The following is an 11190-nucleotide window of genomic DNA, read 5'->3' on the forward strand; positions in this document are numbered from 1 at the left end:
CTCCCATCGGCATGTTCTACTTGTTGGAGGATGATTCCACAACGGTCAGTGTTTGTCTGTTTGCACCTGGTAGACGGTCACACCAACTTCCCCTCCTCAAAAGCACCGGATGTGCCCCTGAATGAGAGGAATGTCCCCGGCTTTCCTTCCTTCATGAGATTCTCCGGTCCTCGGGGCTATACCACCTCCCTTTCTCACTGGTCCGTGGCGGATTACGAGTGTCTTCCCCTGCTCAGCCCATCCGCCAAGCATTCTTCCCTCCTGCTTCTAAGCCTATTTTGTGCCCATGTAATCTGCCAGTCCGCATTGTGCTCGCCGTCCGACTGCCGCCTGCGACGGTGAATGCCATCCCAAGAAATGAAGTGTGGCATAACGTTGCAGGGGAAATAATAACTGCTGCCAGAACTTTTGATTTGACTGATTTGTCTCTAAAGATCATATTGTTCTATCATTTCTGCTATCCATATACATTGTATGTACACCATGTTGTAAATAATGTCAATGCTAAGGATTCTTGCATCTCCAAAATACATTTGATGAGGTTTTGGAAAAGCAGATACAGGAAGAATACGATACAGGAAGAGATACACCAGATCAATTGTCTGCTCATCAGAGAGACACTTTGTTGGGGGAAACCCTACGATTTCCTGACAGCGTCTGCAGGTCTAAAATTGTGTGGAATGTTGTTTTTTATAAATGACCAGTGCTCTACTCAAAACAACTTGACCCAAAGATGCCAATTACTCTTTCCCTATAAAGCTCCACATACAATGAACACTGTAGGCCTACAAAATATATAACTCTTTCTCCCTTCTCTGTTGTAAAAGTTTCCCTACATTTGTAGGTATACAGCTGTATACATTCAAGGTTCAAGGATCAAGGTTCTGTACTCGATATGATTTCGACAAGCACATAAAATTGTATACGCCATTTCTAGCAAGTCTAAATTTTCGCGAATTGGGACTTCCCGACGATTTCACAAGTGGTTAAATTCGCAATTGTGGAGTACTGTACTGAATGGAGAAATGTATATGATGTGTGCGTCACATTCATATCGGGATCAGAGTCATTATTTTCCTGTGTCTTTAATTTCGCAAAGAGCACCTAACTCGCAAAATTGGCCAAAATAAAAACCTCGCAAAGTATTCAGCGAATACGGGAGCATCAGTGTCAGTGCACTGACTACAGGACCACAGAATATTCAATTATAGCTTCATCTAACATCCTAAACATCAACAAAGTGTTGCCAACTGTGTGTGCTGTTCAAGCCCAACACAGATTGTCACACACTTCAAAGTTCCAGACTGCTTTTTTTTCTCCCCTTAGCCCAACTGTTTTATTTCATGTTTTGCAGTTCATGTGTTCTGGGAGCAATAAATTAATTCATGAGGTACAAATATACTAACATTGTACTGTAAAATCAGACATTTTTTGTACGCATGAAACTTTCCCGAATTTCGCGAAGAGCCATGATTTGCAAAAGTAAAATGGACTCAGAAGTGTTTGTCAGCAAAACGCATTGAATGCAAGTGAAAATTTGCAAAAGTTTAATGCCATTCTATGAATGTCCCTGGTTTTACAATACACTGCACAATATCTAAAAATCATGAAGATTCAGGTGTACCTTTACTGTACACCTTGTAGGTCAAGAAGAAAGTCTACCACTATGATTACTCTCATTCTCATCACGGTTATACAGTATTAAAAAAAAAAATGCAAACCCAGAATGGCAACACATAATAAAAGGAGATCCGTAATTATGGTCACTACAACTTCATTCATATCGAGTAGTCTGGTTTGCAGACTCCCTTGGGAGAAATAAAGCCATACAGGGCACTTGGACATCTCTGGTCAAGCTCTCTACATTTGCAATGGTTTCTTACTGCAAGGACCAGTCCCTTCTCTGCTGGAATTTTGTGAAGAGACTCCATAGCCACTTTTGTGAAGACTCTCAGTCTCAGCAATGATCTGACTGATATTGGGAAAGAGGGAGAAGAGGTTATCTTCTAGCTCAGGTCTCAGCAGTACAGTGACAAAAGGCACCTCCAATTTTCCCCTCATTTATGACTCTAATAGATTCTGAGCCTTTTCAAAGAAACCCTTGCCCAAAGCTCCCGGCACAAAAGGGGCCCGGCCCATTGTGCCCCCGCCACGGAATGTGTCCAGGAGAGAGGTGATGGGGCGAACAATGCGGAGGATATGACAAGCCATGAATGGGCTGTCAAGGAGTTTTTGGAGCACTGGTTTCCACCCATTGCCGGCTGAATAGAAAGCAATTATAGTATTTACACGGCAGCTTTCCCTGCTCCAGCTCTCTGGGATATTAATGGGGAGCCCCTGAAGAAATCATGGGGGTGCACGCTCACTCCTCAGTGCTACAGGATTACAATGCACAACTACACGTAGTGAGGACGTGAGGAGAACTTGTCGCATTCTCAAATACGTAGTTAAGTCTTCCCAATACAGACAAAATGATAGCTTACAAGTGTGGAAGGCATGTACACTGCTGACAGTTAAAATATGTTTACAGATTTAACAACTCATTACAGGTAACTTCAAGATTCTACAAAAACCTCCTTTGAATCTACTATAGGGTAATTCAAATAGTTTACTTCTAGACGTGTGGTATACACTTGCGTACATAGGGCCTACACGTACATCATTGTACACAATTTATGTCAGTCAAGAAATGATTGAGATTGAAATTTTGCTTTCACTGCTATAATTCATGGTGTTTGCTTTAAATATGCCTATTTTTTTTTAAACGCCTTTTTTTTCTGAAAATAGAAACATAATTCCACCATACAAATCTGCACATGGATGGATTTATAAAAGATTCTTTAATGAAAACATCACACTTTCGGTCATCACATGGATATTTCAATCACTCAAAATCCCTCTGTGTCAGTCAAATTGGCAAACTTCATAGTTCAGGTCAAACAGCCTCACTGACCAAACCCTTTTAATGTGCTGCTTCATTGAGTACAACAAATCATCTGAATGACTTCAAAGTTGAAACATGACACCACTCTCTCAGTTCATGTAAGTAGTTAGCAAAAACCTACATTGTGCATATAGTATAATCAAACTGTTCTTTGAAGCAATTTGGCATTTTAACCTAAAAGACTTTGGTCTGCTCTGCATACTAAAAAAGACCCCTATGACACTGTGTACCAGGGAGGTGATTTCCACCTCCCTATGTGTACCCACTTGGTGTACCAAGCTGTGTGAATGTCATGTTCTCATCTTGTCCCAGTCGATGAGAACATATCCCCAGGTAAGATTGACATTTAGAATCACTTTGACTGTACATCAGTCAAACAGAAGTCCATCTCATTCAAGTTATCAAAAATATTATAGGCAAATATTGGGCATTCCATCCATTGCCACTTTCTATATTATCAAGACATTAAATGAAGCATGACTCAATTTACATTGTAGGCAAAATACAAATACAATCATATTTGAAGCAGCCAGATGCAGAAAATGATGGGAATCAAGCTGACAATGTAGAAACAAGAACATGAGGCAAAAATATCTGACATCTTTACAAAAAATCCGCAGTAGAGCTCTCATCAGTCGCTGATACAGTTCAGCTGTATGATATTTTAGAACGTCATAATTTTCAGTATTTGTCAGTGTCAGTGGGACTTTCACTAGCCTGCTGGTTTTCTCCAGGGATCTTTCAGTTCCCAACAACAATCCCTTTCGGATATAGAAATTTCTCTTTAAAGTGTTTGTTACCGTGAAAGGGTTTAGATCCAACTTAGATTAGTCTTGTTCCTAGCTTCAGGTCAGAATTAGTGACACTATCTTAATTAATAGGGTATGAAAGACTTGCAAGGGTAAGTATCCTGGGGGACTGATACAGGAAGCACAAATCAAGCTTTGTCAATGGCTCAATCTACTAAGCGAGACCATCCCCATCTTATTTTTCCAACCAAAGCCTTCACCACCCCCCTCACCTCCCGTTTACTTTTTAAAATTCCTCATATGCATCACGTGTGGCTTCCTTTCCGCTTAGCTCGAGAGACCCGCCGTCTCACTGGCACCTCTGTAAGTTCTGGATGGCTGAAAGTCAAACCTACAAGCGACATCCTGAACGACATGCAGTCAAATCCATCTTCGCTCTTATGAGAAGGCCAAGACCCTCATCATCGTATCAACTCACATTCGAACAAAATGGTGGAAAATTCCCAACATGAAACAGGCTCGCTGCAGCTTAAAGGTAGAGTTTACCATTGGGAGCAGTGATTTTAAAAATATTTGAGATATCACATTTGATGTTAATGTGTAGGTCAGTTGTATCACAAAACATCCACGTTTCATATAAAAATGTTGCGATAAAGCCTAAGATATACAATTGTATATAAGGAGATATCACTATTTTCTCACTAAACCATAACTGCAGACAATTTAGTCTAGAAACAATTTTGTCATAACTCTTGTTCATAATTGGTATATTTAACAACACTTAATTTCACTAATTAAACTGATCAACTTTTTTACATTGGTTGTTTCTATCCCTAACTCACATTTTAGAACTATTCTGAAGCACTAAAGCTGAGGTTTTGTTTCATCTGCAAATGGTAAATTATGCCTTTAAAGTGGCGAGTCATCTAACAAAAAAACAAAATACATCACCAGTGCAGTCATGGTCACCACATGTGTCATATGCAACATGTTCTTATCTCTTGATGGCTTGAAAGTGCCTGGGGCATTCAAACTAAACAGAAGGAAATTAAAGGCATACAGTAGTTTTAATCCATCACACTCCAAGGCCTATAGAAACAGAATGACTTTAAAATGCAGAACACAAAATCCAATGTCCATTTGAAAGTCATATTTCTGCCAAAATAATAAGCCCTACATGTTTAAAATGTTTCCAGTGAAACCTTTCGTCCATAATATTTGGAAAGCATTTGCTGACTTCCAACAACATCAAAATGAGCATACAGTATGTAACATGACTCACTACTCAGTTGAGAATTAATATGGTCAAAGCTAGCTGAGAGAGAAGTACATGAACAGCAGTATAAAGTACCAAAAACAAACTACAAACACTGATCTGCCTAAGCATCTCAAAAAGCTTTATACATTGTATTTACAGTGTTATAACCAAGGACTATTCCTTGTAAATTATTAAAACTAATATTAAAAGCAAAACAAAACAACAGAAAGGAAAGAAAAGATTGATTTCCAGCATTTGTGATGATTTACATAAGAAGCAAATTCCATTTCAGCAAAGGAATAAAAGTGCATAGCTTTGTGCAACCATCCCAAGTACTGTATACCTACATGTACCCAAGACAAATGGGACATCCAGCTTCAATTAGAGGGACCTTGACTCCCAGTTTATTTTCATTATCCAAACCAGGCTGGGATGCAACTGGGATGTGGAGAGGGGAGGAATCCTCTTTCCTCTGTTATCAACGGCCGGCCAGGCCATGAGACGTCTTCCTCGTCATCGAGGCGGCAGAGACTTGAGGTAATGTTGAACAAATGTGCCCGGGGGACAGTTTGTAAGTCCCCGCGACACCACGCTGGGAGTACGGGAGCAGGAAATGGGTGGCCAAGGGCTGTAAAGTCGGTTTCGTGTTTGGACAGCTACCAGCATCACGTCACGTAGCATGTTATATCTTACTGGATACCATAATCTACAAATGTATGCAAAATATCTGACCAGTTTGGAAGTAATTCTTTTGAACCTACAGCATCTTCATCTTCAACTTTACATCACAGAACAATCTCTTGCACAAATTACCTCATTGTAAAGGTTTCAATTGAAGAGACTACCTCTCCCTGATGAGTTTAAAGGACAAGTCCACCTTTATATACATGTGGATTGAGTGAATGCAGCAATATTAGTAGAACACATCAGTGAAAGTTTGGGGAAAATCAGACAATCTGTTCAAAAGTTATGAATTTTTAAAGTATCTGCGTAGTCACTGCTGGATGAGAAGACTACTACAGTGTATGATGTCATATGCGTACAACCACATAAAGAAAACAAAAAGAGAATTTCACAAAACTGTACTTTTTGAATAAAGTGCAAATTTCTTCGACTTGTTACTGACATATATATGTTAAGGGTAATATAATTCCCCCTGCCCTCTGAAAGAGAGAAGTCAAGTGTTCTTTTGTTATGCGAGAAAAGTGAAAATATGTTGAATTTTCTTTATTCTTTCTTTATATCGTTGTACTCATGTGACATCACAAACTATAGTAGTCCTCTCATCCAGCCATGACTGAGCAGAAACTTTAAAAATTCATAACTTTTGAATGGATTGTCAGATCTTCCTCAAACTCTCACTGATGTGTTCTACTAATATTGCTGCATTCACTCAATCCACATGTCTATGAAGGTGAACTTGTCCTTTAATATTCTTTATCTTATACTGTAATTCCCTAACAGAATCACAATCACTACATGTACAGCTGTATATCAAATGTACATCACTTGTTGATAATATCCTTTAAAACACAAATTTTAATTGTATCTCACATAGTGTGTCAAACCATTAAGCTACAACACAAAGGAGGTGAATATCATTCTCTCTCTCTCTCTCTCTCTCTCTCTAAAAAAGAAAGAATTAATTGATGATGAGAGATCAGATTCAAGTTGGATTAAATCTTATCAAATGCTGGAAAAGTGTAAAAATTCAAATTTGTAACACCTGTCTAACGTACCACTGTGTTCAACAAACATCACCATTAAAGTTGTCAAATTGAAAAAAAAAAAAAAAAAACTCCTTTCATTCATACAGATACAGTACAGTAGGCACAGGGCACAAGACACAAGGCACAAGGCACACACACAGAAGTCTTATGTACCTTGACGAAGGATAACCTCAAATTGGCTGTAATTGTGTAAGATTGAGAGACCCAAGTAACCACAACAGATTATTCAATTTCCTTGCTGAAATAAGTAGACTTTCTGAATGCACTAATATGCTTAAAGATGAACCCCTCTCCAAAGGTGAGCCTCTTTTTATGCCTGTATGACATAACATCCTTGGGCATTAAGAAGACAAATTTGATTAAGTATTGTAATTCACTACAAATGTCTCTTAGTCTGTGGGTTGGAAGAAGTTTTGGGAGATTTGATCTTATCAAAGAATGCACATTCACTGAATGCAGGTACCGGTTCAAAGGAAAAAACCAAAAACAAAAACAAAGAAAAGACGTTGCTGTTACTGATTTTGATTTAACATGTAATTGAGGTCAACCACCTGCGTAAGTGCAGCCTGGTGAATCATACATGTACAGTACATGTATTGCCCCTATATTCTTGTTTCTTGTTGGTTTGCTGTTGTTGTTTTTTAGTAAGCATGAGCAATTACAATGTAACACTATATTTAGATCTGCCAGGGTGTACATCACCGACACATCAGAAAGGGAACATTTCTGAAGAAATGGACCCGACTCAGACTGCCTTTCCAATTTGTTGCACTGTATGTTTGAAAGGGTAAATTTGTTTTTAAAAGTAAGCAAATTGTTACATTGTATTTAAGCGCTTGTACAATGTAACTATTCATTATCTACACTGTAAGTTTAGGTGTGTGCATTATATACATGTGTTATCTATCAATCCTCACACAGTACATTGTACAACTACAACTAGGTGCATGGGGAATGCAATAAATGCCACATTGGAGGATTTTCTCACAGTTTTATGCTGGTAAACATTTTCACATTCCTGTACTTATTTTGATATTCAAGGAGTTTACAACCTCTCAAGTCTATCTGGCTGGTAAAGATGATCTTCATTTAAAATCACCAACTGAATGACTTAGACCACATTTCAACCTTTCCAAGTTAGTACAGTGTACTTTCTGTTTATATCTGTTTTGCCTTTTATCATAAATCTAAAAGAAATATAAAACAATCACAATGTGATTTCTATCAATTTTTGAATGTCTTGACATAAAAAGTAAATTTACAATCATTTTTACAAAAATCAGTACTGTCCAGTAGGCCTACTCAATACTAATTGTAATTCCTACATCTTAAAAAAAAAAAATCAGTACTGTCCAGTAGGCCTACTCAATACTAATTGTAATTCCTACATCTTAACACACAAAAAAAAAATCTTTTCATTTTATAATAAAATCTTATGCATTATCACAGAAATCTTCAGACTGACTGCATGCAGTCATAATTCTACTTCAGAAATCCATGTGATGTAGAGGCAATTGCAACAATTCTTATTATTCAATTCCCTTAAATTTGCACATTGCTAAATACACAGTACGCGATTTAAACCGAAGACATAAAGAATTTAACAAAATACATACAAATGTATGGACCTTTATATGGAATGCAAAAAGAACACTATTTTGCAGAAATAGCTCAAGAAATTCGAATACTTTTAAGTAAAGTCACAACTAAACCTTTTACATTAAGTTGTCAGATTTTGAGAGATGGATGGTTGGAAAAAGGCTGATTGCTATCTTTTTAAGTATGCATGATGTTACACACGATGTCGGTATATAGTATAGGCCCTATTTACATGGAATATGATCACAGTCATATGCACTTTCTTACTTCATTTTACAAGAACTGCATTCCTCTCTTGCACAATGGTTTCATTGGTTCTTCTCATTGCAAATTGGTAATTCCTTTCTGTCCTGATTTCGTTCACCTGAAAGAAACTTCAGTTCCTGTAAAATTAGTAGACTTACCAAAAACGAATAATGGAACAGCTTCTTCTCCTTCAAGTCACTAGTCGTTTAAAATGACGGTCACGCCGGCAATACAACGTATATCCGTGAATTTATGCACCTCTTTTCTGTTTCCTGCGAAAAGTAGTGGAACAGATATTTTTTTCAGTGTCAATTGTTTCGATAGCGTCACGCTCACTTCGGATACCACCACGCTCTGCTGTGAGCTAACGCCAGCGGCCCGGCGCTGGGTTGACGGGAGAAGAATCCAAGCGCCGCATCAGATCCGTGAACAAGGCTCAAGGCATGGGCAGCAGGAGCGTCAGAAATTTAAGTCAGAATTGCAGTCGATAGACGCGCGTCGTTTCGAAAATAATTCCACTTTGTGTCCTTTTACAATACACACTCGGCGCAATGATATTTCCCAACAGGTATATCCTGTTAAAAATCCCTTCGTAGGCTCGGGTTAAACAACATTTCATCTCCACCGCTCGTGATCATTAGCCGAATCTCACTTCAGCCACTCTGCATCTCACCACTGGCACCGCTCACTACGCACTGCATCACAACTTTGTGGGGGCGATCAGCTGATTACATGCATGGGATGCACGCTACATTGTGCCTCTCGTATCGGATTGGTCTTCTTGGTCGTGCACTGCATTGGTTTGAGTGAAAGTGCTCGGCAACTGTAGATGGCGCTATTTCAAACCTTGCCAACTACAGTACTACACCGGTCCTACTACTCTTTCCAGCGCCTTAGAACACTAACTTGCTCTAACTTTTACGATCACATAAGGAATTTTACGCTAAACTATTTTTTATTGGAAAGCATTGACCAGTAGGCCCTACATAGAAAATATTTACCTGTGCATGAAAACGTATAAAGATAATTTGTATCCTTCTCGTCAAATGATTATGGTCGTAGCAACGATCACATTGGTATTAGGGGAAGGGGGTGTGGACAAATTTATTGTATCCTCATTCTTTGAGCAGAAATTAACTGCAAAGCTGTAAGTAATGACTTTAATGCCGTTCTTAATTTGTTTTACGGGTACAACCAACATTCGCGCTCTATGAAAACATAATCTTCTGAAACATAACTATTCTATATATTTCCTTTTCTATGTCTGATATGATATGAACTGCGATAATTCTGGTTGTAGATTTTAGTTATGCAGTCACTATAAAGTTAACTTCGAAACGGTACGGAATAGCACATAAACAAATTTAATGGGACTTTGCCTTAACGTAATTCCTTCTTATACCATGAGGACATAATGAACAACAGTGCACAGAATGCCAACCCTCACGGCAGTGAAATTTGATTTAATTGAGAAATAAAATTAAAATTGCGAGCAGCTGCTGCAGCTGGCTATTGCAAAGATTCTGAAGAGTAAACGTTTACATGTCACGCTTATGCGACTTAAAAAAAAATCAAATCATTGTACTTTTTCACGTATACCCTAAGAAGCCCAAATAGAGCCTGCATTGTAAGATTACAACCAAAAAAAAAAAAAAAAATTGCACCAACAGGCAAAGCAAACAAGATAGAGATAAAGCAAAATAAAACCTTTCCAGTGGATATACATCACTAATCTTGTAACATAACAAGTTATGATTAGAAATGTCTTATCTTTTCGTATTATATTCACTACAAAGTGTATTTATAAATGTCTAAATAAATCTAAACATAACAAGAATGGAGTTAAAACTCGTTTTGCGATCAGAGTCTTCTCTTCTTTGTCTTCCGTTCTACACGGAAATTACCAAAATGATCTAGCTGACAGCGTAAAATGTCTATATAGCAATATTGCACATTTGTGATACAATGAAGAAGGGACATTGTGGGATAGCATGAAACTCTGCTTTTATTGTCATTCATTCATTTTAGGAAGAATGTAATGACGTGAAACATCGACAAACTGTTTCCCTAGCCATTTATCGATGTTGGTTGTATTGGTGAGGGTGACGGAGACAAAAGTATTGAGATAACACATTATCTATTGTGGGCATATAAACAACCATTATCTTTTATTTAAAGGGATGGTATAGTATTAGTTGAGGTGAGAATTCAGCTTTTAACTTTTTGAGCGATAGGCCTACTTAAATGCATAAAAGCATACAATTATAAGAGGAATTCAAACTCTGTTTTGGATATCTCAGCCATTTTAAAACCAATTTTAATCAAATAAACCTTGAATTCCTCTTAGAATTATGCTTTTCAGCATTTCAAGAAGTGGTTTCTAAGTATCTAAAAAAAAAACCATAAAAAAAAGTTGGAAACCTTATGCCCCATCTTAACCGAAATTGTACCATCCCTTTAATCTCTTTTTAATGGAAAAAATAAAGCCTTTGACGCAATTCTTTTCCCCCTTGTGGTTGAATATAAGATATACTGACTTGTGAATCAACTGCATGAATGATTATTTGAACACTGTCAACATGCATTTCTTTTTTAAACTGTATGTTTAACTTATCGAGTGGCCCACATCTCTACAAGCTTGCCTTTTACGCGGGCCTCTTTTTC

At 37.9% G+C, this 11190-nt stretch overlaps 1 protein-coding gene across 1 annotated transcript in view; it reads right to left on the bottom strand.

Annotated features, from left to right (window-relative positions):
* Window positions 1-9186, bottom strand: part of LOC139736956 (twisted gastrulation protein homolog 1-B-like) — a 29488-nt gene extending 20302 nt beyond the window's left edge. Inside the window, exon 1 of the mRNA XM_071647633.1 lies at window positions 8685-9186. The gene's annotated coding sequence lies outside the window, so the exon portion shown is untranslated. The remainder of the gene's footprint in view (window positions 1-8684) is intronic.
* Between the last annotated feature and the right edge of the window lie 2004 nt (window positions 9187-11190).

This window comes from Diadema antillarum, unplaced genomic scaffold (assembly GCF_040938485.1).
Source record: "Diadema antillarum isolate AM-2024a unplaced genomic scaffold, OU_Dant_1.0 scf00000028, whole genome shotgun sequence".
NCBI lineage: Eukaryota > Metazoa > Echinodermata > Echinoidea > Diadematoida > Diadematidae > Diadema > Diadema antillarum.